The sequence below is a fragment of the Panthera onca genome, chromosome B2, assembly GCF_046562875.1.
Source record: "Panthera onca isolate mPanOnc1 chromosome B2, mPanOnc1 haplotype 2, whole genome shotgun sequence".
Lineage (NCBI taxonomy): Eukaryota > Metazoa > Chordata > Mammalia > Carnivora > Felidae > Panthera > Panthera onca.
The window spans coordinates 15,683,511-15,710,355 of record NC_138343.1 but is presented as its reverse complement, the minus strand read 5'-3'; the positions used below and the strand labels follow the sequence as shown (position 1 = coordinate 15,710,355).

The following is a 26,845-nucleotide window of genomic DNA, read 5'->3' as shown; positions in this document are numbered from 1 at the left end:
GCCTCTGCAGATGTGGACGCGCCCGTGCATTTGGCCGGAGCCTCCGGGCGGTTCCGAAGCAGCTCACAGAGCCGACCCCGGAGGGCCCCTGAAGGCCGCAGAAAAGTTTTGGGCGGTAGGTTTTGCAGGGAGAGCATTAGCTCCTGGCCAGCCAGAAGCTCATGGCCTCGCTGACACGCACACTTGCTTGGGCAGGCAGATTTTCCCATCCACCACGAGGGTTTCCCTTCTTCCCTTTGGAAGAACAGAGAGTATCCCTCCTCCGGTCCTTGAGGGCCTCTTCAAGTGCAGAGTAATGAAGGGACTGTGGCTTGGCTAATGTCTTTTCAAAATTAGAGTCCTGCCCGCGTAATGATACTTTTCTTTGATTAAACTGTGAGAGAGGCTATGCAGGATGGCACCAGGCATGCAGAAGGAGACCTGGGGCCCTCCTGGCGCACAGAGCACACCAGTGAATCTCCTGTGAGGTGTGGGGGAGGAGATCCTTTCATGAGAAGCACACACTTACCGACTTGCGGTTTGGTCCTTTGGGTACTGTATAAACTGAGGGCGCTTCTGGAATATAAACGGATGAACGGGATGATGCAAAAGCAGACTTTTGCCATGTAATGAATGTGATAGAGCATGAGATGCAGGCTAAACTGTTCAGTGAATCAGTCTGTGGACTGATGTGCTCCACACATGGGCTGCTCTCACAGCCTTGGGAGTTGATTTAAATTAGGATCGGGAAATGTGGCTACAGCAAGGAAAGGTTCCGTGTCTGCACTCAAGGATGCGTGGTTACCCAGGGGTATGAATGCTGTCATTGGTATACGTGTTGGTGCACACGGTCAGAGGAGGCAGGCTTGTATTTTTAGCTTATGGCACTTATTTATGCTTGGGACACGCATCATCTCTGCGGTCTCAAACACCCTGGAATGCCTTAAGGAACGCCCTGTGGATGTTCGCATATCCTCTGATGCAACTAAAGTATTTAATTCAAAGGATGCTAGTATGGGGGAGACCTCAGGTGACCGTGTCTACGTGGCTAACCCTGCCTTCCTAATGCGTGTGGTGCGCTCCTGTAGTCCAGGAAATAGAAGGAGGTTGAGTTTCGCCCTTCTTTTATGGCCGGAGCCCCGAACAGTGCTGCCCGCTGTCAAGGGGAAGGAAGTTCCAGTAAATTTCACTTCCTGCAAAGAAGAACCTCGTAGGATGGCTCATCATGAGTGAACTTTTCTGTTCGAGAAGTTCTCTAGAAGCTCTTTTCGACGTGACTCCTCTTTTCTGTATGCCGGGAGAGCCAGCTCTTTTGAAGGGAATGTGGAGGAGAGATTGTCCTGCAAACAGATTTGGTGGGGCTCCATTGAGGAGGAGTTTTCCTGCGTTGTTTCCAGCACCATGAATGTGTCTGGTTTCTCGTGCGGCATTGAGGAGGCCACTTAGTGGCAACCCAGGAAAATTGTGCTCGAGTTGGCAAGTCTTCACTTGAAATGTTACGTGGGCAATATGTTATAGAGGCCTTGCTCACGGACTCTCTCACTCGATTTCTTTATATAGAAGATGGCAGGGGTGCCTGGGTGGCTCAGTCGGTTAAGCGGCCGACTTCGGCTCAGGTCATGATCTCGCGGTCTGTGAGTTCGAGCCCCGCGTCGGGCTCTGTGCTGCCAGCTCAAAGCCTGGAGCCTGTTTCGGATTCTGTGTCTCTCCCTCTCTGCCCCTCCCCCACTTGTGTCCGTCTGTCTCTCAAAAATAAAACATTAAAAAAAAGAAGATGGCAGTTATTTTAAACATATTTAAAAGCAAATTTTGTTAACTTTCAGTTAAAGACCACCGGTAACTAAAAATATTTGGCTAACATAGAATACTTTAAAAAGAAGTATTTCTGGCTGAGCATTCATTAAAGGTGAAGTTACATTTATCAATTGCCATTTTACTTAAGAGTGTTAAAAAAAAAAAAAGTTCCTGATATCTACTAACTAGTATTAAAGATGCTTTGCTGACCTTATTCGAAGTAAACTTTTACTTAAAAAAAAAAATTGTGAACTACAGGTCACCACTAATGGTCAACGATAGGTTTGTTTCGTTCATTTTTGCTGTTTTGGTGACATTACTGAAGCCATTTGCAAATCAGGAAACCAGCTTCTGTTGTATTTCAGTGCTAAAGGCCAAGTACACAGAGCAAGTACAGGGTAGAAGAAAGATTCAACCCTCGTATGTTTGTCTCTAAAATCAAGGTGCTTTCCATCTTGCCATCAAATTGATTTTAAGTGTCACCCACACTGAATGCAGAGCATTAGGTACTATGGTGTGTGTGTGTGTGTGTGTGTGTGTGTGTGTGTGTGTTATATACATGTGCAGAGTTAATAGACCATGTTTATTAGGATATGGAATGAGAATTGCAGAACTTCCTAGTACATTATTTTTTTTTTAATCCGCCTTATCTACTTGACAGGTTGGAATTGGTAGGAACAGAGGGAGAGAAAGTTTTAGCTAAGTAGATTAGAAGTAATGCACATTGTAAAGCTATAAGAAACATGGCTAAATCATCACAGAACTTGCATTGGAAGTCAATATGAGAATATGATTTAATTTACAAATAGTTGAAAATCAACTTTAAGGAGGAATCTATTCTAGAAGGCAAGGTATTTCTGTATATAATTTTGTACATACTTACATACTGTATTTTCTATTCTTATTTGAATCCCTTTTAAGTCTGTTAATAGGGAGGGATCACCATAGGAATTATAACATCATGAATCATTACTAAGATGTAATGTCAAGTAATTGTAATAGAAATAAAATATTTTTAACATCTTAAAACACTTTTTAGGACAATTTTGAGGGACACCTGGGTGGCTCAGTTGGTTAAGCGTCTGACTCTTGATCTCAGCTCAGGTCTTGATCTCAGGGTTATGAGTTGAAGCCCCACATTGGGCTCCACACTGGGCATGAAGCCTGCTTAAAACAAACAACAACAAAAAGAACAAAAATACTTGGAAGCTTCTGTCTTATGGTGGCATATTTTAAAAGTAATCAAATGATTTAGAGATAAGACCTACTGATTGCAGGTTGCTGTGCCTTTCACATATGATTGATCAATATTTCAAGGTTGCCATTTTACCAAACATCATTTCTACTCAAATATTCACACAGAAATTCACCAATCCATTGACTCACTAGATACATTTCCAAATTTTGTTTACGGATTAGAAATATTTTCCGTGTTTCCTAGTGGATTCCAATTGGAACTTTTTTTTTTCAAAAAAATTTTTTAATGTTTATTCAATTTTGAGACAGAACAGAGACAGAGCATGAGCAGGGGAGGGGCAGAGAGCAAGGGAGACACAGAATCTGAAACAGGCTCTAGGCTCTGAGTTGTCAGCACAGAGCCCGACGCAGGGCTCGAACTCATGGACCGCGAGATCATGAGCTGAGCCGAAGTCAGATGCTTAACTGACTGAGCCACCCAGACACCCCAAGAACTTTTTTTAAGTGCATTTATTTTGAGAGGAGGAGGGGAAGAGAGAGTGGAAGAGAGAGAATCCCAAGCAGGCGTCTCACCATCAGCACAGAGCCTGATGTGGGGCTCGAACCCACGAACCGCGACATCATTAACCTGAGCCGAAACCAAGAGTTGGATGCTTAACCGACTGGGCCACCCAGGCGCCCCTCCAATGGAAGCTTTTAGAGTGACAACAATTTGTCCTAATATTCCTCTGTGACGGACTCTAGGGTTCATTCAGCAAGATAGCCTTTTGGGAGAGAATGCCTTTTGGATTTCTGTGGGTCAGAGCCCTCATTTTGTAGGTGAGAAAATTGAGGTGCATAATGGTCAGGCGAACAGTCGCCCGTGGACCCAATCACCACTCGGTGTCAGGGCTACTAACCGAACCTGTTCCTTTGTGAAGGAAGCCATTTCTAGTAATGGCCCAAGACTGTCTCCTGACTCCACTCACTAGCTGGGTCACTTTAGGATACCATGGTATCCTTTCCTGTGTGTGCAGAACGAAAGCACCCATTTCTACTCTACGTTTAAGAGTTAAAACCCATGCCTCTAATAAGTCCGGTGGAGTAGAAATGAGACTAGGGAAGAGCCCCTTCAGCATTGCACAAGTCAGGAGAATTTTGTTGTTGTTTTAAAGCCTTCGCAACGGTGACCAGTTATGTTCTAGGTAAAAAGACTCACGTGTAGATCTGAATTTACAATGGCTAAGCTTTTGTTTTTGGTCTGTTGAGTAATCAAAAAAATGGGCAAGGGGAGATCTAGTTGTTTCTCCGAGAGGAAGAGGAAAGGCCAGGAGCTGAAGGAAGTAGTGACTGGAGGGATGTCTGGGTGGCACAGCGAGTTAAGCGTCTTGATCTTGGCTCACGTCATGGTTTTGAGGTTCATGAGTTTGAGCGCTGACGGTGCGGAGCCCGCTTGGAGTTCTCTCTCCTTTTCTCTGCCCCTCCCCTGCTTGCCCTCTCTCTTTCCCTCAAAAAGAAAGAAAGAAACTTTAAAAAATATACTTAAAAACAAAGAGAAGTGATTGGAAGATTTAATGGACGTGGGCCTGACGAGCCCTCAGAGTCAAAGGGACGGCTCTGGAGGACGTGGTCCTCCAGCAAGAGACGGAGGCAGGAAACTGCTTCCTTAAGGTCAGGAGAGCCTAGGAAAAGCTCTGACTTGGGCTGAGCATAGAGGCTGTGTGGAACCCTGGAAAGGGCACTCGCTCAGCCAGTAGGGCAGAATGGAGAGGAAGGGCTTAGCAAGATGTTGGGACTGGTGTACTGAGGGGGGAATGTTAATGCAGTTGGGTTCTTAAAACTTTCTTGCAAAGCATCATGGACTCCCAGCCATGGAGCCGTTGACTGATTGTCTTACAAATAGTGTTAAAATCAGCAGCTGGAGTGTGCCGGGCCCCCTTGGCTTAGCGATAGACACCAACAGGTACAACGACCAGTTACGGCCTTTGAAGAGTCTGGACTTGAGTGAGAACAGCAGGAAGTAAACTGCTGAATTACCAGAGGGGAGCCACTAACTGTGTGAGTAAAGCAGGAGGGCTTCCTAGAGGAGGTGGTATTTGCAATATCACAATAGAAGAGTCCTTCCGGTAAGGAAAAAAAAAAAAAAAAACAAAAAAAAAACCCAGCAAGAAAAACCCAACAAGACATACGCAAACGATGGAAGCTATAAAAGAGCATGGCTAGCTCAGGAAAAGGGAGAAGTTCAGCAGGTAGAACTTGAAATGGATGGGGAAACGAACATGACTTCGTTTGGAAACATACGTTTTTTCTAGCAATATATGAAGCGTTTTTGTGTGCCATGTTAAGTTTTGGGAATATAAAAATCAGTAAGACTGTATGGTCTTTGCCCTCAAATAGCTTATAAAAATTTTTTTAATGTTTATTTATTTTTGAGAGAGAGAGGGAGACAGAGTGCGAGCTGGGGAGGGGCAGGGAGAGAGGGAGACACAGAATCCGAAGCAGGCTCCAGGCTCTGAGCGGTCAGCGCAGAGCCCGACGCGGGGCTCGAACCCACGAACCGTGAGATCATGACCTGAGCTGAAGTCGGACGCTTCACCGACTGAGCCACCCAGGCACCCCTACCCTCAAGTAGCTTACAAAGTAGTACAGGGAGATGCGTAGACAAGTGTGTGTGCAGAAGTTTTAAAAGGGTTTGAGAGAGAAAGGTATTGTTTGAGAAGCTGAAAGTAGAGAATGGTCAGCCCCACCCTGGGAACGAGGGAGGTTAGGAAGATCCTGGGACCATTTCCAGAGTTTGGATTCCACCCAGTGAGCACTGAAGGCTGCACACAGATTTTTTTAAGCAGAGGTGGTGTGAACAAGTTACCTTTTAAAAACTATTAGGGAAAATCTTACACATATACAAAAGCAGACTGAAAAAGATAAATGAGCCCCTCTAAATTTATCACCCCCATTCCCCAGCTCCCGTGTTAATGTTGAAGCGCATTGTGAGTGGGTTTTTATGATGGTGTTGCTGGCAGACAAGAGAAAGGTCCCTAATGCCACAGCCACTCAGAGTTCAAGAAAGGGCGTTTCAAGACCTTGAGCGGTGAGTGTCAAAAGATCAAGATTCTGTGATTCTGTCACAGACCCTTAACAAAGCCCCAGGAACACCTTCCAGCACCAGCGGCTCAGAGTCACGTGGCCTTATTTTTTAGCAGAGCTTTGAACTCCTGTGTGATTTGACTAATAATTTCCCCTTCCATTTTAATATCTTTTGTTCTGCAGACGGCATCTGTAAATACTGCCTTCGTTTGGGAGAAAAGATGTTAAAAATATTTGTAAGATCTGTAGCTTGAAATATACCCACGTGTCTAAAGGAGATAAAAAGGATTCATGCATAAGATCTATATATGAAACCGTATTGGTGGAAGGAGGGATCGATAACGTGCTTACTGGCTCCAAGCTTTCATTTCTGCAGTTTGCTAATTCATAAGAATGGCAAAAAACCTTTTTGGGCTTCCGTAGGTGTTTAGAGTTTCAAGTCCTGTGTGAAAGGAGGGGCGCAGTGAGCCAGTTAGCAGTTACCTCTGACGGCTCCGAGCTCTGTGCCAAGTAAGCATTTGTGTTGAAATTGTTGTTACCGCCAGAGGCCCTGGGGGAGCACAAGGGATGAGCTTCCCTTCGACCAGCAGGTTGATAAGGGAGAGAAGGAAAAGGCCAAAGGGCTGCAAGTTGCAGAGATCCGGGTAAGCGAACCAGGAGCTGAACAAGAATCCGGTTGTCGGGATGGAAACAGAACAGTGGAGATTCTCTGTCTCGGGACAAGACAGCCGGAACGCTCGCAGTAGACCGCGTGCAAGAGACAATGGGATGGTGGCTTTGGCAGTCATTTCCACCTCGGAGGCTGGAGGAAGGGTAGAACACGGTCACTGATTGATTCACCTAACAAGCATTGATGGCGACCGTGAACTTGACGTGTGAGATAGCTAAAGGATGAGTTTGTGCTGTGGGAACACCTAGCAGAGGGCTTCCTTCTTGCTATGCAGAGGTAGACTGAGGACGTTGCGGACGCCTAGGTGGGGGGGGGGGGGGGGGCTCCACCTTCTTGAGAGAGAAGTCTAGAGTGGGGGGAGAACGGCACGTGAGCTCAATCGTGGTGGGTGAATAGCATTGGCCTGGCAGAGCTACCTGAAGGGAAGTGTCCCTCAGGCAGGATCCAGACCAGAGACAGGAATGGGTTAAGAGGCCCGGGGAGAGGACATTAGTTATAAAGTGCTCAGGGCCAGGGTCTTTGTTCTCTTTCCTCCTCACTGCTGTGTTTTCAGCGGCCGGAACGCACACAGATATTAGGCACTTAAACTATGTTCATCATAAGAATATACAAGTTAATTTACGAACGTGTCATCTGTTTGATAAATACGTGTTTACTTATTAAAGTGACTGCAGGGACCGTGGGGTGATAAGGCTGGAGTGGGGGGTGGGGGGTGCACCTAGGAAGGTGAGACGGGAGGCTGGGTCGAGGTCTATCATGTGGTCTGTCATGTCGAGGTCTTGACTACCAGGCCAAGGAGCTGGGACACGGGCTGTGAAAGGATGCAGGAGGCCTAGGGAGATTTTCAGAGTGTACGAAAGTTCTTTCTAGATTTACGGCTTTTTTTTTTTTTTTTAATATCAAGGCACAATTGACAAAATGGCGTAAGATGTTCAAAGCGCGTGTTGTGATGATTTGATATACATTGCGAAGAGTCCCTCCGTCTAGTTACTGAACGTATATCATCACCTCCCATAGTTACCTCTATTTTGTGAGAACACTGACGTTCCCCTCCCTTAGCTAATTTCAGTTATACATGCAGTGTTAACAGCGTGCAGTATTTGTCTTTCTTTGCTGTATCTCACTTCGCGTAGTGCCCTCAAGGTACACATCCGTGTTGTTGCAAATGGCGGGATATCCTTCCTTCCCTTGACTGGATAATACTCCGTTGTGTATAGACCACATCTTTATCCATCCATCCAATGATGGACAATTAGGTTACTTCCAACTCACGGTTACCGTGAATACTACTGCAGTGAACATAGATATGCAAATACCTCTTCAATATCCAATCTATATTTCCTTTGGATACATACCCAGAAGTGAATTGCTGGATCGTATGGCAGTTCTATTTTCAATTTATCGAGGAACCTCCATACCGTTTTTTCTGTAGTGGCTGCGCATCCCTCTACGTGGTCACCAACAGTACGTAAGGGTCCCCTTTTCTCCACATCCCCGCCCACACGTCTTGTTTTAGTTTGTTTGTGTAACACAAGAGCCGTTCTAACAGGTGTAAGGTCATAGCTTGTGTGGTTTTGATTTGCGTTGTTCTGATAGTGATGTTGAGCACCTTTACCTGTACCTGTTGGCCATTTGGAGTCTTTGGAAAAATGCCCATTCAGATTCTCTGCCCATTTCTTCATTGGATTATTTGCTTTTTCACTGATGAGTTGTATGAATTCTTTTTGTATATATTTTGGATACTAACCCCCTCATCGGATATATGATTTGCACATATTTTCTCCCATTTCATAGATTGCTTTTTCATTCTGCTGGTGGTTTCCTTTGCTGTGCAGAAGCTTTTTGGTTTGATGTAGTCCCAATAGTTCCTGTTTGCTTGTTGCTTTTTGCTGTTGGTGTCAAATCCCAAACAAAACAAAACAAAACACTGCCAAAACCCATGTCGAGGAACTTCTTCCCTCTCATCTAGGAGTTTCCTGGTTTTAGGACTTACGTTCAAGTCTTTAATCCATTTTGGGTTGATTTTTGTGTGAGGTGCAGTCCAGTTTCATGCTTTTGCATGTGGTTGTCCAGTTTTCCCACAACCATTTCTTGAAGAAATGATCATTTCCCCCACCGTATATTCGTGGCTCTTCTGTCATAAACTAATTGACCATAGTGCATGGATTTTTTTCTTTCTGGGTTCAGTATTCTCTTCCGTTGATCTGTGTGTCTGTGCCAGTAGTAACACACTGTTTTGATTACTATCGCTTTATAATATAGTTTGAAACCAGGAAGTGTGATGCCTCCTGCCTTTTCTTTCTTTAAGAACGCTTTGGCTCTTTGGGGTCTTTTATGATTCCATACAAATTTTAGGGTTTTTCCCCCTATTTCTATGCAAAATGTCACTGGAGTTTTAGGTGCTTTGGGACGTAATCCATACACTATATAATTCATCCATTTAAAGTGTGTAATTCAGGGGCACCTGGCTGGCTCAGTCGGTTGAGCGTCCGACGTCAGCTCAGGTCATGATCTTGCGGCTCGTGAGTTCAAGCCCCGCGTCAGACTCTGTGCTGACAGCTCAGAGCCTGGAGCCTGCTTCAGCTTCTGTGTCTCCCTCTCTCTCTGCCCCTTCGCCCCTCCCACGCTGTCTCGCTGTCTCTCAAAAATAAATAAACGTCAAAAAAAAATGTACTTCAGCAGGTTTTAGTATATTCACAGGGCTGTGCATACATCACCACAGTGGATGTTAAAACGTTTTCATTACCCAAAAAAGAAACCTTGCCACCCCCAGCCTGTCCCTGCAATCCGCCTATCCTCCACTAACCCTAGGTAACCACCAGTCTACATTGTGTTTCTATAGAAACAGTCTGTAGACAACAGTTCTATAGACGACAGTCTACTTTTCTGTTTCTCTGTGCATTTCGTGTAAGTGGAAGTTTGATCCATTTCAAGGTTGATCTGTGGCGTAGTGTGTATCACTACTTCATTTCTTTTTATTGCTAAATTAGTGCATGGATGTGACACGTGGTGAATAATACTGCTCTGAGCATTCACGTACAAGTTTTAGTGTAGACGTAAATTCCATTTCTCTTGGGTGTTATACCTAGGAGTAGAATTGCTGGATCATATGGTTATGCCACTGACCCATCTGAGGAAGTGTCAGAGTCTTTTTCAAAGGGGCTGCCATGGTACCTGAAGGTTCCATTTTTCCACATCCTTTCTAATCTTTGTCCCCTGTATTTTTGGTGATAGCCTCTCTAGAGGATTTTTGAGAAGGAAAGAAGGTCCTGAGTTGGTGGTCAAGAAGAGAGTTAATTCACTCCATTTAAGGAAGCCAATAAGGTTTCTTTTTTTTTTTTTTTTTTAGAAAGTCTAGAGGTCTTACATAAATCTATTGCACTTTATTTATTTTTTGAGGGTTTTTATTTTAAGAGCGAGACCGAGTGCAAGTGGGGGAGGGGCCGAGAGAGAGGGGGACACAGAATCTGAAGCAGGCTGCAGGTCCTGAGCTGTCGGCACAGAGCCCAATGCCGGGCTCGAACTGACACGCTGTGAGATCATGACCTGAGCCGAAGCTCGGAGGCTCAACCAACTGAGCCACCCAGGTGCCCCAATATATGACACTTTATAATTGGCATATGTTGTTTCCTTGTGATCATCAGAACAGCCTTTTCACATTGGAACTACTATGGTGGCCATGTTAGAAAAGAGGGAACAGAGAACCAGAGTGGTCACGGCATCCTGTGTGTCATGTGCTGAGGCTGCTGTACCTGGACTGTCCCTCTGATGCCCCCTTGAAGGTGTGAGCCTCTGAGAAGACACTAGTTATTTTGGTCAATGAAGTTCAACTTTTTTTTTTTTTAAGCTTATTTATTTTGAGAGGACAAGCAAGCAGGGGAAGGATAGAGAGGATTCCAAGCAGGCTCCACACTGTCAGTGCAGAGCCCTCTGTAGGGCTCAGATTCATAAACTGTGAGATCATGACCTGAGCCAAAATCAAGAGTCAGATGCTTAACCAACTGAGCCACCCGGGCGCCCCTGAAGTTCAACTTCTCAAAGTGATTAATTAAATGTGAAAATGATTCCTCCAGAAACATCTGGGCAAAAACCAACACCCAAAGCAAACTGTCAATTCGTTAAAAAGGGCAAGAGGAGACTATGCGGTGGAGAGTGTTTGAGTAGCATTAGGAAGTGTTGGGGACCCACTTGGGTCACCGTCACCCTGAGTTTTTTCCACTTGTAAAACGAATTTACTTCTCTTCCTTAAACATGTTGCCAAGGTGCCTGAAACCCAGCTAATCAGAGCTTGGTAAGCTTTGGCTCATGAGCCCTCTGCCTGTTTTTGTAGGTTGAGGAGGTTTTTGTTTTTTTATTTATTTGTTTATTTTGTTTGTTTTACAATTTCAGATGGTTGACCAAAATCAAAGGAAGAGTAATATTTAGTGACATGACATTTAGGTGAAATTCAAATGTCGGTGTGTATAAATAAAGTTTTATTGGAACACAGCCACGCACAATCATGTATGGACCGTCCATGGTGGCAGCCGCACAGCTGAGTAGTTGCAACAGAAACCCCGTAAAACCTCCAGTATTTACTCTCTGACCCTCATCCAAAAACTTTGCTGATCCCTGACTGCATCAAAATTCCTCTAATGAGATGATGCCGCTTCTAACCATCTCTGCACAATATCTGATTCTGAGTCCAGGGGGACCCTGGCAACATCTGTGATGCTCACCCGAACCTGCGGTTCTGGTTTTTATAAAGGGCTACTTGATGTCCTAGGGTGTCCAGAGGGACAGATTTAAAGTGAAAATCCACCCAAAAAGAAACCGCTCCTGGGAATTGGGTTTGCAGACTCTCTTTGCTCCCCACCCCCACCCTGACCTTTATGTGGGCTTGAGGCTGGCACATTTTACAAAGGGAGTGGATTTCAGATCCCCACCTAAGAGTGAACCATCTTGACTCTGCTATTGTTTCTGCATGAACTTGAGAATAATCGCCTCCGCTATCTTGGCACATGGAGATTTGCCTCCACAGTAATTATTTTGCAACCCACAAGAGTAATTATAAAATCAAATAATTATCTTCTAAACAAGCTGCAACCCCAGCCGTGGTTCTTGAAGGGGGAGGGGTGCTCCCATTCTTTAATTTTCATTTTTAGACATATAACATTTCTGCCTCCCTTGTCCCCCCTCTCCCCGTACCTCAGTTCTTGTGTTATTTCAAGTACAATAACCATCTATGATGAAGCAATAGCTCCTTTCGATGCAGCCTCTTTAAAACTGTAGCTCTGCTCCAAGTTTAGGAGCAGAAAGAGAAGCCAGCAAGAAAAGGGAAAAGCAAAACCTGATTTAATTTGGGGGGGGGGGGGTAGGGTACCAGGAAATAAAATTGCAAAAGGGAAGATCCGCCTACCTAACTACATTCCTGGTGTTGGTTTGAATTACTGAGAGCCGCATTGTAGCGAGGACTCCAGATTCTGAAGGTGTTCTCAGTAAGAGCTGGCACCGGTATTTCCTGGCACAAAGGGAGGAACGAAATCCGCTCACACAGTTAGCAACCATCCATCGCTGACAGGCTGGGCACATACCAGAATTAGGTTATCACATGAGAGACTTAAAGTCTGTGTATGGGAGTTTGTCTGACATAACGCAGCAGACACTGTATGTAACGTTTATTTATATGTTGGGAAATTGATACCTGCCTGATAAACTGAGCTTACTTGCATGTGACGAAAGGGCGTGTAGAGAAGCAGATCTTAGTGACCGGGGCCGTCACAGATTTGCACATTCAAGAACGACCCTCTGCAAATTTCAGGAACTCCTTAACTTGTAACTTTCTTTGCCAGCCCGTTAAAGTCGAACACGCCACCGCCGGGAACTCACGCCCCAAATGAACACACAGTGAACCTCTTGGCTTGCCCAGGGCCCTAATGTTGTGTCATCCAGAATGAATAGTATGGTGCAGTTTCCTACCAGCCACGGATGAATTATTCATGCACTATTAAGCAGCCTGTGGTCAGAACACCACAACCCAGAGTAAAAGTGAATACAAAAGAAGAGATTTTAATATTTGCAGCTGAAAGAGCCCTTTGCAGTGGAAGTAGAGATGATGGGCTCCTGGACCCCTCCCGGCCTTTCTCGAGGTCTTTGAGGTTGGATCGTGAATGTATATGTAGATTTCTTGCGATAGGACAAGAAGAAATAGCTTGGACCACCCGGGGACTGTAGTAGTTCATCAGATTGCATGCCTGGGTTCATTTTTCAAGTTTTTTCTAGAAGGCAGAAGAGGGGGAGCATATACAAAAGGGAATATCTGTATTCATAAAGAAATAAAAGCATAACCAAGGAGAAGAGGGATTCTTTGGAAGAAAACGTAGAAACTTTGGAAGACCAGATATATATATGTGTGTGTGTGTGTGTGTGTGTACACACACACACACACACACACACATGCCAGATAAGAAGGGGGTTCTCTCTGCCCTCCCATAGCGTCCTAGAATCCCAGAGCTTTTTAGAACCACAATTTAAATGCTGTTCTCTGCTCTACTCCATTTAGATGAGACACAGTGTATTGTAGAGTGATTATTTCTAGTATATAAACATCAGGTCATAACAGGAGATTGCACCCTTAATTTTAATTACGTGGAGGTGATGAAATCTCTAATAGAGCAGCTGTGATGTAAATAAGGTATAACCACATAGGTTACAAGGAGTGTGCGTGGGGGGGTGGGCAGGGAGGGAGGGAGAGATACCCTAGGGTAGAGTTAGCTTTGGGAAATTGTACAAATCAGCTGAGGAATTACATCATGTATAAATGGGTAGGAATATAACATTTTTAGGTTCAAATTATTTCAGTAGGAATGTTTAATCACACACCAGCATTAATAATCAACTCTTAAAAAGCTGCTTAAAATGAAATTGGATCAGGTGTACAATCCCTTTTTCTCCCTTCTTCTTGTTGATGGCTCTGAAATTCACCATTGGATTTACCAGCAAGTGTTGAAGACCACAGAGGAGTGACATTTAGCATTTACACCGTAAGTGTGACAGATGGGTCAGTGTGTGTTACCAGCTCAAAGTACGTAAGTCCCCGCGAATGAAATGGCCCACATTTACTTTGAAAATATCAGAGCCTAAATTACAGTAAGATTTAACTGGGAGGATTTCCACCATGATTTTGGAAAGCAGACGCAGCTTATTTTTATTGCAAAATCCTAAGAGTGCAATTCCTGGCAGTGTTTACCAGAGAGAAGGAATTAGCAGCCTCATGGGGGAGGGTTAGGAAAACAGAGCACCCTGTGGGAATGAGCTCCTGCATCTCGGTTCCAAGAGCCTCAGCCGAAGCTGACCTCAGACAAGCCACTCAGTCCCAACCTCTGGTTTCCTTCTTGCGAAAGGGGGTACAGGATAGGAGGCCCCGTTGCTGGTTTTTCCAGAGGGTCTCGAGACTGTGCAGGAGGCAACCGGGACGTTTTCGGAAAGAAACACAGGACTGTGTTGTGCACTTTTTATAGCCATGGCACTGGCTTGCCTTACACATTCCAGAGGGAGGAAGGAGGGGCGTTTCTCTTTGCGTCTTCTCCTCGCCATTCGTTAGCGATGGTGAATGGAAGAAGAGAGGACCGGACAGGCTGTATGTCCTGTAGGACTAGAGGAATGACCGCCGTTTTGTTTCAAGGGGAAAGAGCAGAGGTCCCCTGAGCGAGATGAACAGATGGCCTCATCGTTGCTGCTACACTGCTTCTGGCTGCGAGTGTCCTCACCCCCATCCTCAGCTGAGCCCTTTCAAGCCGTGCAGGTCACAGGGCCATGGGGGGCTCTGAAGAGCAGTCCGCAGAAGGCTGATCTACAAGATGGGGGACCCTGCCGATGACCATTCTTCCTACTGGAAAGATAAAGGCTACACGTTCTTCAGCAAGGGCGGATGGGCTGAGGTCCTCTGGAAAGTACAGATCGTCTTCGGAATTCACAGCCCTCTGCTGTTCAACTAAATCCACGCACAAACCAAAGAGTTTTAAAAATGAGCATCTCTGTCCGTGACCTAGAGCTACAAGATGTGGGAGTAGATCAGGGAGCAGGGAGTTGGAGTAGATCAGGAAGCGGGTGGTAAAACTGGGGTACTTTGCACCTCCACCTTGGGTCTTGATTCTCTCCCTTACTCAGCTGCCTTATGAGTATTCAGGATCATAACCTGTTGGGTTTTTAAAAGTTTGAATTTGCCTTACTGCTTGTGAGAAAGTGATTTTTTTTTTTTTTTTTTTTTTTTTTTTGCCTGGGGTGTAAATATGTTAAGGTCTGTACTGTTACAACCAAGCCAACGTAATAAGGCAGGAAAGACCAATTCTGTGCCATTTGGAAATACGGTCTCCTCGGATTCTGGGGTCTGTGTCATACTCCAGCAGAGAACCAGCGGAAAGCATCCCCCTTCCTGCCAAAGACGTAAAGCCCAGGGAGGGGCTGTGCCACTCTTCTTTTTTGCGTCCCACAGGCAGCTCTGATTACAGTGTGAGAAGCTTTACAATTCAAGTTCTAAAGTTCAGTGTCGAGATTCTTGTCAACCGTAACGAGATGTTTTCCTGGATGTAGTCCACATAACAACTTGTCCCTTGGGATGGTTCTAGGCGGTACGTGAAAAATTTCAAGACCAACCTAATTTGGAAAACTGAGCTAAAACAAAGTTGGGTAGATTGTTTTAGTCTCTGAGCCCTTGGTACGCCCATGCGCTTTATGAAACTCCAAGAACAAAGGGTATATACTTATTTACCCAAATTACCGGGGTTTCTTTCGTTGTCGTTTCCGGGGGTGGGGAGACCATCACAAGGGATCAATGCCCCCGGGGACAATTAATGTGCTGTTGCAGAATCCTGCCCTAGAAAATACCATATTGGCCGAATAAGTTCCCCCACTTTGAGAGATACAGAATGAAACAGGGCAGCGAGGCTCATCCACGAATATTCCCTTCTGCCAGAAGCTATTAGCACTACACTTGACATGCTAACAGGAAAGAACTTCTGCTTTTGCTGAATATATTGGCTCAGTGAGTGAAAAGTCCTCTGGATGCACATTGAACTGTTAGGATTGATTGTACCCGTGCTTCAGGCAACCCAGGCCTCGGGGACTTCCTGTTGTGCCAGTCAGGCGATAAAACCATATGGCAGGGCCGGGGCTTCTGGAGACCTGGGATCTCCACGTGTGGGACATTCTAGGTCCCTGTTACTCAACTCCAGGGCTGTTGACATTTTGGACTGGACGGTTCTTTGCTGGGGGTGGCGGGGGTCTGTGCGCGGTAGGATATTTAACGGCATCCCTGGTCTCTACCCACTCAATGCCAACAGTCTTAAAAGTGTACCCGGGATTTTATTCAATCAGGTATGGTGAGGGGACAGACGTGGAGACTGCCTCTGAATGAAGAGTTGCTGACAATTTGCAAGAGGAGGGGGCCACATGGGGAAGTAGTGGGGCTGGTCAGGAGGCAGAAAGACCGAGGGGAGAGCCTCGATCAGAGCTTTATTGTGGGGGTTTTGGTTTTGGTTTTGCAGGGAAGGACTGTGCAAGTCAGGGTAGGCAGTACTGAACGTCAGGTTGGATAGTCTGAGTAGTCCGTGACTGGCTCCGAGCTGTAGAGTAGTCTCTGGCTGTGGGTGCCTGGCCCTGGGGTGATTTAGGACAGAGGCGATACGAACTTGGTGTATGAGAATTAGACAAACGGAGGCAGGGGTTTGGGGTATAAGCTTTGGATTGGTTGGTTTGCGTATGAAAGACCCTCTAGGGATCAGCTAGCCTCGGGAGGGGCAGTCCCTCCAGAAGCCTGGATGTCAGAGCATCACAAAATCCAAAAAAAAAAAAAAAACCATAAAAGACGTGATTAATACAGTCACCTCTCGGTTGTGACAACCCAAATGTCTCCAGACATTGCCAGGTGTCCTTGGGGGTGGAGGGGGGGATGGGGAAGGGCGCAATCACCTCTGGGTTTAAGAGCCACTGATGAAGGGCCAAAGTGGGTCGCTCCAGCTATGAGTCATCTTACCCAAGCAAGAGAGCAGTGTGGACTAAAGTCCCAGGAGAAGGCTTTGTGTGAAGGTGTTGATTTGGATTGGCAGAAGTCAGGAAGGAAGAAGTCCTAAATGGGAGGGATTCACAGGACCTGGAACTCAGAGGGTGGGGAGGGGAAGACTTCAGTATACTGAGTTTTTCAATGTTAACCATAACATCTCTTATCCATTTACTGTACGCCCAAGCCCTGTACCAGTGACAGGAATCGTGTACTTAATCTTCCCAAGAGATCAGTAACATTGATCTCCTCTTGACAGAGAAGGAAACTGAGACTCAGAGGGATTCAGCGGCAGGCTGGGTCACACTGGTGGTATGTGTGGGGGTTCAGATTTGAAATCAAGTCTCTGTGATTAGAAATAACGTCAGGTAAGGTAAAAGGATGTTACATTACAGACAGAAATGCCTAGATTTGGGGCGCCTGAGTGGCTCTGTCGGTTGAGCACCCGATTTCAGCTCAGGTCATGATCTCGTGGTTCGTGAGTTCGAGCCCCGCGTTGGGCTCTGTGCTGGCAGCGTGGAGCCTGCTTGGGATTCTCTCTGTCCCCCTCCCTCCCCCTCCCTCCCCCTCCCTCCCCCTCCCTCCCCCTCCCTCCCTTGCTCATACTCTGTCTCTCACACAAACAAACATTAAAAACAAGTGTCTAGACTTAAAGGTGTGTGGTACCCAGCACAGCAGCAGATTCCCCAGCAGGGGACAGGTAGGATGTAGAGGAAATCTGTTTATCTCACGGCAGGCAGGGGGAGCTGGCCGCAGGTGGCCTGGGGTGCTACGCAGCTGGGCGAGACCAGGTAATCCAGGTGTGATGATCTGTGCCAGGCCAAGGGTGACGATGGTAGGATTTTGCGGATGAGCAGACGAAGGCTCAGAGAGGTACAGTGACTCGCCCCAAATCTGACTCCAGAGTCACGCCCCGAAGCATGTTATTAATACTCAGCGGCTGGGCGCTTCTGACAACTTTATCTCCTGTCATCGCTGGGTACACTCACACATTCTGTGTCTCCAAATATTAATTCTACTGACTGAACAAATGAGACAGAATTCTGTTACTTGATTCAACATCATGGAGACATTTTCCTTAAAAAGAGAAAAGGGTTTTCAAATGTCTTTGAGCCCTTGGTTGGCTTGGGAAAACCTACTCCTTTTCTGGAATCCTAGCCCCTGAGCATAGTTCCCAGAAAGCCATTCTGCCGTGTGTGTGCCTCAGTTTCCCCTGCTCGCCTGTGAGCTCCTTGCGGGCAAGATTATGTTTTATTCGTTTTCATATTCCTGGCACATGACTGGTTCCCGGCGGAAAACCAATACTGTTTGGTTTTTGCTTTTTAATGATTTCAGACTGTGAGGAAATCATTTTTAGTACGTTTCACGTGTGTAACATCACCATGCTTCAGGTGAACTCGGTACAGAAGAAAAGGACACTGTTTAGCCTTCAGCACGGCTACAAAAAATAGAAGCAGGGAGTCATGAGGAAGGGAAATGAAGCTTCTTCGTGAGGAAGCGTGAGGGCAAAGACTTCCAAGACCTGAATGTACGGAGCACGAGGTCAAGTTGACGTTACTTAGAGTTTAGACAGGCGTTGGCAGACTTTGTCTGTAAGGGACCAGATAGTAAACATTTTAGGCTTTCACCATATGGTCTCTGTTGCAACCAATCAGTTCTGTTGTAGCTCAAAAGCAGCCATAGGCAATGTAGAAATGCAAAAACATGGCCGCCTTCCAGTACGATTTTATTTACAGAGACGGGCAGCAAGCCGGATTTGGACTCAGGGTCATGGTTTGCCAAGCCCTGATGTAGACTCTCCAATGCGACAGAACAGGGCACGTATCCCAGCCACCTGCTAACTGTGCGGCCTTCATCAGAATGAGCCTCAGTTTCTCCATCTATGAAATGGTAATTCCTACAGCATCCACACCTAGGGCTGGGGGTACAACTCAACGATATGAAGCATTTGGCCCTGACCGTAGCATACAGCCAGCACACCATAAATGGTGGCTATTATTGTTACCCTTGTAAGTAGTATGTATCTCCTCCTGCCTTTTTTTCATTCTTGCTTTTCATTGTATTAAAATGAAGTCACATGAATTCATACTCCGTGGGTGCTGTGTCAGATGGTTTCTTTCCAGTCCCGTTTCTCCCTCCTTAGACTTCTTGAGTTTGAGGGACAATAAGGAAAATAGTATCTGTATTATTTCTGCAGAGCTCCTACCAATTAGGATTGTTGTTAACTATAAATTTCATGTGCAGTAATTCGCACAGTGCCTGGGAAATCACACCAGTAGATCGTAACTAGTAGAACGAGGAAGAAGTTTAAAAATGTAAGTTTGTGAAGTGAATAGAAAGGAATTCACTAAGGACTTAGAAATCTCGTGAAATGTCAACCAAGTAGGAATTCTGATGGAGAGTTTCTTAGCATTCAGTGCTGAAACTGTAAGACTTAGGTGTTTGTTTTTCTTTAACATTTGGAACCAATTAATTGCTTGGCTCTGTTAATCAGTGATTTCCTAAAGTGGAATCCGTTGCTCACAAACCAGGAACTTTGAAACCAGTCGAGGCATTTGCTTTTTCAAAATGAGCTGTTTATATTATCGCTGAAAAAGATAAATCCCACATGCAAAACAGCTGTCTGTTGGTCATGAAGAACAGAGTGTATTCTGTTTATTGGGAACACTCATTATGAACAGTCCCGTGTGCGGACCCAAGCCAATGATCGTGCAGTAACGCATCCAAGAAGAGAGAGCAGAACTTCTCCAACTGGGCCTGGTTTCTTTCAAAACATGTGGTCTAAGGTTTAGAGAACAGGGTTTCTCAGACTTGGCACTCGTGACATTGGGGGCCAGCTGATTCTTCATTACGGGAGGTTGTCCTGTACGCTGTAGGATGGGTAGCGTCCTGGCCCCTAGATGCCGGGAACCACCCCCCACCTTTCCCCAGTGTGACAACCAGAACTATCTCCAGATTTTTCCAGATGCCTTCCCCTGTTCGAGAGCCACTAGTGTGGACTGGGGATTTAACAGTGCCTAGAGAGCCATCCCCTTCCAGCATCTTCAGGCAATGATAGCTTATTCCTATGGAAACATTCTCCGTGTAGTCCTGATTCCAGAGAGCCGGCCCCACTGACCCAATGCGCGTGCCTAAACTTGGAAGCCCACACGGGCTGCTTTTCGTAAATTTGAAAATCGGGCACGACCATCCCCGATACACTGCTTGTCTTGTTTAGGCCCTCAAGTTTGAGGGCCTTTCCCTTTTCGTCTTTCTGAATTTTGCTTAGACGCATAGCCGACGCACTTCCCGCTGGTTGACAAAAGTTAAATGTCCTTGTAGCCTGAGAGTGATAGAAGTCTGCCATTAGTTTGATTGGACAACGTTTTCATTTAAAATTTTAATAGGCAGAGCAGTGCAATGTTTTGGTTTCCTGTTTCCCTTCCTGGTGATAAGGTAAAACATCTCGGTGGCCTTCCTGTGTTCCATGACCATGGATTGGTTTAGTAATGTGTTACATTAGGTGAGATTGGGAAGGGCAGGCCTCTCGCAGGGCAGAAGAGTATCTGTACCTGTCTACCGGGATACCTTTTCCAGGTAAATTCTGGCATATCAGCCATATTAAAGTTTACTTTTTAGTAGATCCTACACAGGCACTACATGGGCATGTGGTTGTATATTAAATCTATAATAACATACGTTATAGGGGATATTGAGAAAGGTGTCACTCTTTAAATGGCATCTTGAAAATATTTATGCTAGGCCGTGTATATATATATATATTTTTTTTTAAAGGAAGAAAGATTCTTGTTGTTAAATTTTTTTAATGTTTACTATTTTTGAGAGAGAGAAAGAGAGAGAGAGAGACAGAGCATGAGAGGGGGAGGAGCAGAGAGAGATGGAGACACAGAATCCGAAGCGGGCTCCAGGCTCCGAGCTGTCAGCACTGAGCCCCATGCAGGACTTGAACTCACAGACCGCAAGATCCTGACCTGAGCCGAAGTCGGATGCTTAACCGACTGAGCCACCCAGGCACCCTGAGATCCTTTTTTTTTTTCTTAAGTTTATTTATTTTGAGACAGAGAATAGGTGAATGGGGATGGGACAGGGAGAGAGAGAATCCCAAGCAGGCTCTGCACTGTCAGCACAGAGTCCGGCACGGGGCTCGATCTCACAAATGGTGAGATCATGACCTGAGCTGAAATCAAGAGCCGGACACTTAACTGACTGAGCCACCCAGGCACCCCCGTGTATACAGCTTTCTATATCACTACTCTGAGACTCACAGAATTTACTAGTCCAATGAAATACTGTATTATCAACATGGGGTGGAAGAACTCATGATTATACTGTTTTACCTAGTCCTGTAGAATAATTACCCTTGTAGATATTTTTTTTTCTGATATTCTATAGCCTGGGGATAACTTTGCCAAATTATTCCTAGGCTGTTCTATATTTATCATTTATTAAGGAGATACATTTTACACTGAGCAGTAATACCTTGAAAAGTAATTGTGGCCCAGGGTATTGTATAGTTTTTGAATTTTGGCTTTCCTGAGACATAATTACTTTAAGCTCAACCTGTTTTGTATTAAATCTGTGTGTATGTGATAATCCACCTTTGGTTTTCCCCCATTTAATAGTATTTGACTCTCAAAGAGGACGTGTATAAACAAATGACAAAAAATAACTTAGCTTTAAGCTCTCAGCCCTGGGAAGGTCATGGCCACATAGTAGAATAAATCTTCATGTTTCTGTGCGTTGTTACAACAGTATTTTGTAGGTTTTTCTTACTGATGTGTACAGAATATCCCTTGTGCCTTGTATATTTATGACAGTTACTAACTCTGTTAAGAATTTTTATACTGTTTGAGAATACAGAAGATGATATGAAATTGATACTTTTTTTATTGGAGTTTGGGTCAAAATTTTCTGTTAGACAAGAATCTCAGTTTTGTGAAACTTTTGTTCCTTAGTGTCATGAAAATGAAGCGAACTTAGTTTTCCCTTTCCATCTCTTTTTCTGTACTTGATTTTTTTCAATATTTTTTAAGTTTACTTATCTGTTTTGAGAAAGAGAGAAAGAGAGAGAGAGAGCACACCAGGGAGGGGCAGAGAGAGGGAGAGAGAGAGAGAATCCCAAGCAAGCTTTATACTGGTAGAACAGAGCCTATAAGGGGACTCAAACCCACGAACTGCGAGATCATGTCCCCAAGCCAAAACCAAGAGTCAGAAGCATAGCCAACGGAGCCACTCAGGGGCCCCTGTTTGGTTTTTTTTTTTTTTTAATGTTTATTTATTTATTTTGAGAGAGAGTGCACATGGAAGCCGGGGAGGGGCAGAGAGAGGGAAGGAAAGAATTCAAGCAGACTCCAAGCCATCAGCATGGAGCCAGACGTACGGCTCCGTCTCTCAAACTGTGAGATCATGACCTGAGCTGAAATCAGGAGTCGAATGCTTAACTGACTCAGCCACCCAGACGCCCCGTGGCGCCTTCAAGTTTCTTTAGAATGCTCCGATCCATTACCAGGTGCCACCAACACCCCTCCCCCAGTCAGATCCCCAAATTAGGAATACCCCGAAATCTTCAAACTCTTTAACATTCAATTTTTCATGTCCGCAAAATCTTTACCATTGCTTTTTGGCAGGGAACTGATTTGGAAGAATGAAGGGAGACTAGTCTTCCCTCTTTCTAGCCCCAGCTGAACTGTAGATATATTACTATTTGAAGGTATTTCTCATTTTCAGGATGCAATCGCTTGACCTAGTCTACCTGCTGTTATGTCAGCACCATACAAAAAGTGTTATTGCCCGTTTTATAGACCACGTGTCTTGTATGGGCACATTCTGTTAGAATGTACTCGTTACATCATTGATCTTTTCTATAAAGAGCCATACCTAGCAGTTACTGGGAATTAGACAAAAACATTTTTTTTTAAGATCACCATCTAATGCTGTTTGTTTCCAGCTGCTTATTCTAGTCGGTGGGTCTCAGAACCAGAGAGGACGATGCGTTATATGGCATCAATTCAATCTGTCAGAAGTCAGAAGTTTAATTCATGCAAACCGGATTAAGGCATATAGTTGTAGTTGCCTCAACTTTTGCAGTATGCGTTCTAGAAGAGAGCATTCTTGGTGCTATACAGAGCTGCTGTGCCTTCTTCCTGTCCCATAGAGTGCCCTAAACAATGCTAATTTATGTTTTTAACAGAATTGTCTAGACCTCATGCTGAATAAGAGAAAAACAGTCCCAAGAAATATTTCTGCTAAAATTTCAGCACAAACTTATCTTCAAGAAAATCTGAAAAATTGTTGCGTCCATATCTTGCCTGAACCATAAGTTGAGTGTGTGTGTGTGTGTGTGTGTGTGTGTGTGTGTGTGTGTCTGTCCCCCAGTGTTGTACTTCGAGAAGCAGAGAGACTCCTCTCCAGTTCACGAAGCTGCACACACAGGGCAGATGTTTAATAAATGTTTGTTGAACTGAATTCATGAAAGGCAGTTTGTCGGCAAAACTAATTTTTTAGAGTCCTTAATGTACACTTTTCCCCCCTTCAAACCACTTCCCCTCATATTTTATCTTCGAAGTTCGGTTATAGCCCTCTTGCTGAGTTGCAAAAGAGCTCAAAATGAACAGCTACCGTTTCTCCCTCAGTCGATATGTGGCTGACTTCTCCAGATAATTGAAAAAAAAAAAATTCCCGTTACTGGCTTTGGGGTCGTGGTTGTATCTGAGTGTGATACGGAAGGCTTCGTTGTCAGACTTACATTTCTGACAATGTCTTACCCACTTGCAAATAAGGATTCCCCTTACCTGGCTTGTTCTCCTGAGCTGAATCTTTCTCCAAGCCATTCAGTTCCATAACTGCGTCTAATTTTTAAATAAGCACCAACGGGAACAGTTATGTTTGCATTTCTGCCAGTATAAATGGCAGACATTGACTTTACTGGGTAGCAGAAAGCCAGGAAATAGATCAAAAAATTACCTTCGGTGTTTCTTGAAGGATAGTTCCACAAATATCAAAGGCTGTTAGAAAACCTATGAAAATATTGACTTCATGGTGTCTAATTCCTTTCTGCTTAATGGATCTGTACCAGATCTCGGGCAATTTCCATTTAAATACATGCCCCGAAAGCTTCAGTGCTCACCGAGTGTTTGCTGTGTGCACTGCATGATAACGTTGTGAATATGTTTGAATTACTCTTTGCCTTTTTAGTCAACTTAGTTTAAATTAAATTCCAAATTATTGTCCCCAAGACAAAAAAATTAACTGTAGCGATGTCTTATTAGACCAGCCAGTAAGCTCTGTTGCTTTTATTAGTCTATAAAATACTACACATCCATTTTTCATGAGTGCCGTTTTCATGAGAATTCAATCCTGCAGAATCAAGGTGGTTTGGGCATCCAACTAAATTTGAACTTATTTTGTTATATACCCTCCACTCATAAAGAGTCCCCTTATTTCTCCCTCACCCCTTTTTAAATGTTTTTATTTATTTTTGAGAGAGAGACAGAGAGAGAGCATGAGCAGGGAGGGGCAGAAGGAGGAGACACAGAATCTGAAGCAGGCTCCAGGCTCTGAGCTGTCAGCACAGAGTCCATTTCACTTTTGTTTGTTTTTTAATGTTTGTTTATTTTGAGAGAGCGCGCGTGCTTATGAGTGGGGGAGGGGCAGAGAGAGAGAGAGAGAGAGAGACAGAGAGAGAGAGAGAGAAAACAGCAAGCAGACTGTGCTCTGTCAGTGCAGAGCCCAACGCAGGGCTCCAAGCCATGAGCCGTGAGATCATGACCTGAGCCGAAATCAAGAGTCGGACGTTCAAACGACTGAGCCACCTGGGTGCCCCCACTCCCCTTTGTACATAGGAGTGTATCTCCTTTCAGAATACAAGCATTCCAGAAAGGTTGTATGTAGTTTTTGTTTTGTTTTGTTTTTTAAGCTCAGCAAACCATTTCAGCGCACTGCTGTAGCCTCTGTTTGAATTAATTCTTACAATTCCACTTTAAAATACGAGCAGTTTGCTAGGTAAAAATGTTAACTAATGGGACATCAAGGTGATACTACATTCTTTTTAAAAAATTATGAATTTATAATATTGGGTTCTTAACTATGGCCAGGAGCTGTATTCAGCCTTTAATAACATACATGATCTTATGTAATACGACAACCATATAGAGAAGATGCTGTTATTCTCATTTAAGAAATGATTTAGGGGCGGGCGCCTGGGTGGCTCAGTCGGTTAAACATCCGACTCTTTAATTTCAGCCTAGATCATGATCTCACACTATGTGAGATCGAGCCCGTGTCGGGCTCTGTCCTGACAGAGCGGAGCCTGGTTGGGATTCTCTCTCCCTCTCTCTGCCCCTCCCCTGCTCGCTCGCACATGCGTGCTCTCTCTCTTTCAAAACAAACTTTAAAAAATGATTTGTTTAGTGGCATCTGGGTGGCTCAGTCGGTTAAGCATCGGACTTGGGCTCAGGTCACGATCTCACCGTCCGTGAGGTCGAGCCCTATGTGGGGCTCCGTGCCAACAGCTCGGAGCCCGGAGCCTGCTTCGGATTCTGTGTCTCCCTCTCTCTCTCCCCCTCCCCCACCCACGCTGTGTCTCTCTCTCTGTCTCTCAAAAATAAATAAACCTTAAAAAAAGTAAAAAATTGTTTATCATTCCCATTTTAAAGTGAAGAAACCTGCCTTTGGTCACAAGGCTCATGTCTGCCCATTCCAAAACTGAGTTCTTAAATGCTACATCACACATAGCCCAGGGATAGCCTCCAGTAGGAGAGATAACGTTCAAAGTTACCAGTAATTCCTCTATTCCCTGTAGAGTCAACCAAAGCTACACCTAAGTACCATTTATAGATTTCTGTTAGACTTAAACACAAGGGCGATATTCACATTACAATAATGGCAATAGGCTTTTCATAAAATAATAATCACGATAGCTTTTATGCTACGTACCATACTAAATGCTTTACATATATTCATTCTTTATAATACTTTTCATCCACTTTTCATGACAAGAGGCTTTGCATATGGCTTGTGGATGGCAGAGACGGGCTTGCACTCAAGGCTATTATCCAAAAATCAGAAAATAAAATTATAGAGAAGATCATCTATGACTTTTTGGTGCAAATAGAACCTCTCTTTAGCAGAGTTTCTTTTTCCAGAAACCGTGTCCCCCTATAGATAGCTAGGTAAACTTTTAGAACAATCTAATCGTTCTGTATATAATGTTTGGCAACTTACTATCTGACCAAGCAACCATGGCAGTTTTTCATGTCAGTAATTAGAGGGGTCCATCAGCGTTTATAACGGCCACATAGTTGTGCATGCGACTTTTGCCCCTTCACTTAATCCCTCAAAGTTGTGTAGTTGGCTTACTTTTTGTACTATTAAAATACAAATGGGGGCGTCCGGTGGCTCAGTATGTTGCGTGTCTGATTCTTGGTTTCGGCTCAGGTCATGATCTCATGGTTCATGAGTTCGAGCCCTGCGTCGGGCTCTGTGCTGGCACCGCGGAGCCTATTTGGGATTCTCTCGCTCCCTCTCTCTCTATCCCTCCCCTTCTCTCTCTTTCTCAAAATAAGGAAATAAAAACTTTTAAAAAATACAAGTGAAATTTAATTGGTGATGTGACCCTTCAATAACATATCAAACTTGACCCAAGTTAGTTGGCCTGTGGGACAGACTTTTGGTGAAAGGCGCCAGTTATCAAGTCGAAGCCAAAGCGGTTCAGTCAGATTGGGAATAACCCTTATAACCAAGACACCTCTTTCAAGAAACGTGACAGCCTCTCATCTTCCCTTACATGTGACAAAATTCTCCCTGCGTCATTTTTTAACTATGGCTTGCTCCATAGCCCCACCTCCAGCTAGGGCTCTCCCTAGAAATAAATAAATAAAGGGTGAACCTTACCTACAGTTGATTGTCCTACCCATGAACACTCCAGGAGATGGGAAATATTATATGTACCCAAGGCAGAGCCTATCCTGTGTTATTCTAAGAAATGTGCATTCATTTATTCATTCAGAAATAGTGATCATTTCCTGTGTGTCATAAATGGTCCTTACCCACCAATCTACTAGGGACAGGTCCCTTAGGATGCGTTGGCTGCCGTGAGAGAGGACTTT

At 44.7% G+C, this 26,845-nt stretch overlaps 1 protein-coding gene across 7 annotated transcripts in view; it reads left to right on the top strand.

The window, feature by feature from the left end:
• PHACTR1 (phosphatase and actin regulator 1) overlaps nucleotides 1-26,845 on the top strand; it is a 559,123-nt gene that overhangs the window by 302,507 nt on the left and 229,771 nt on the right. The window lies entirely within an intron of this gene.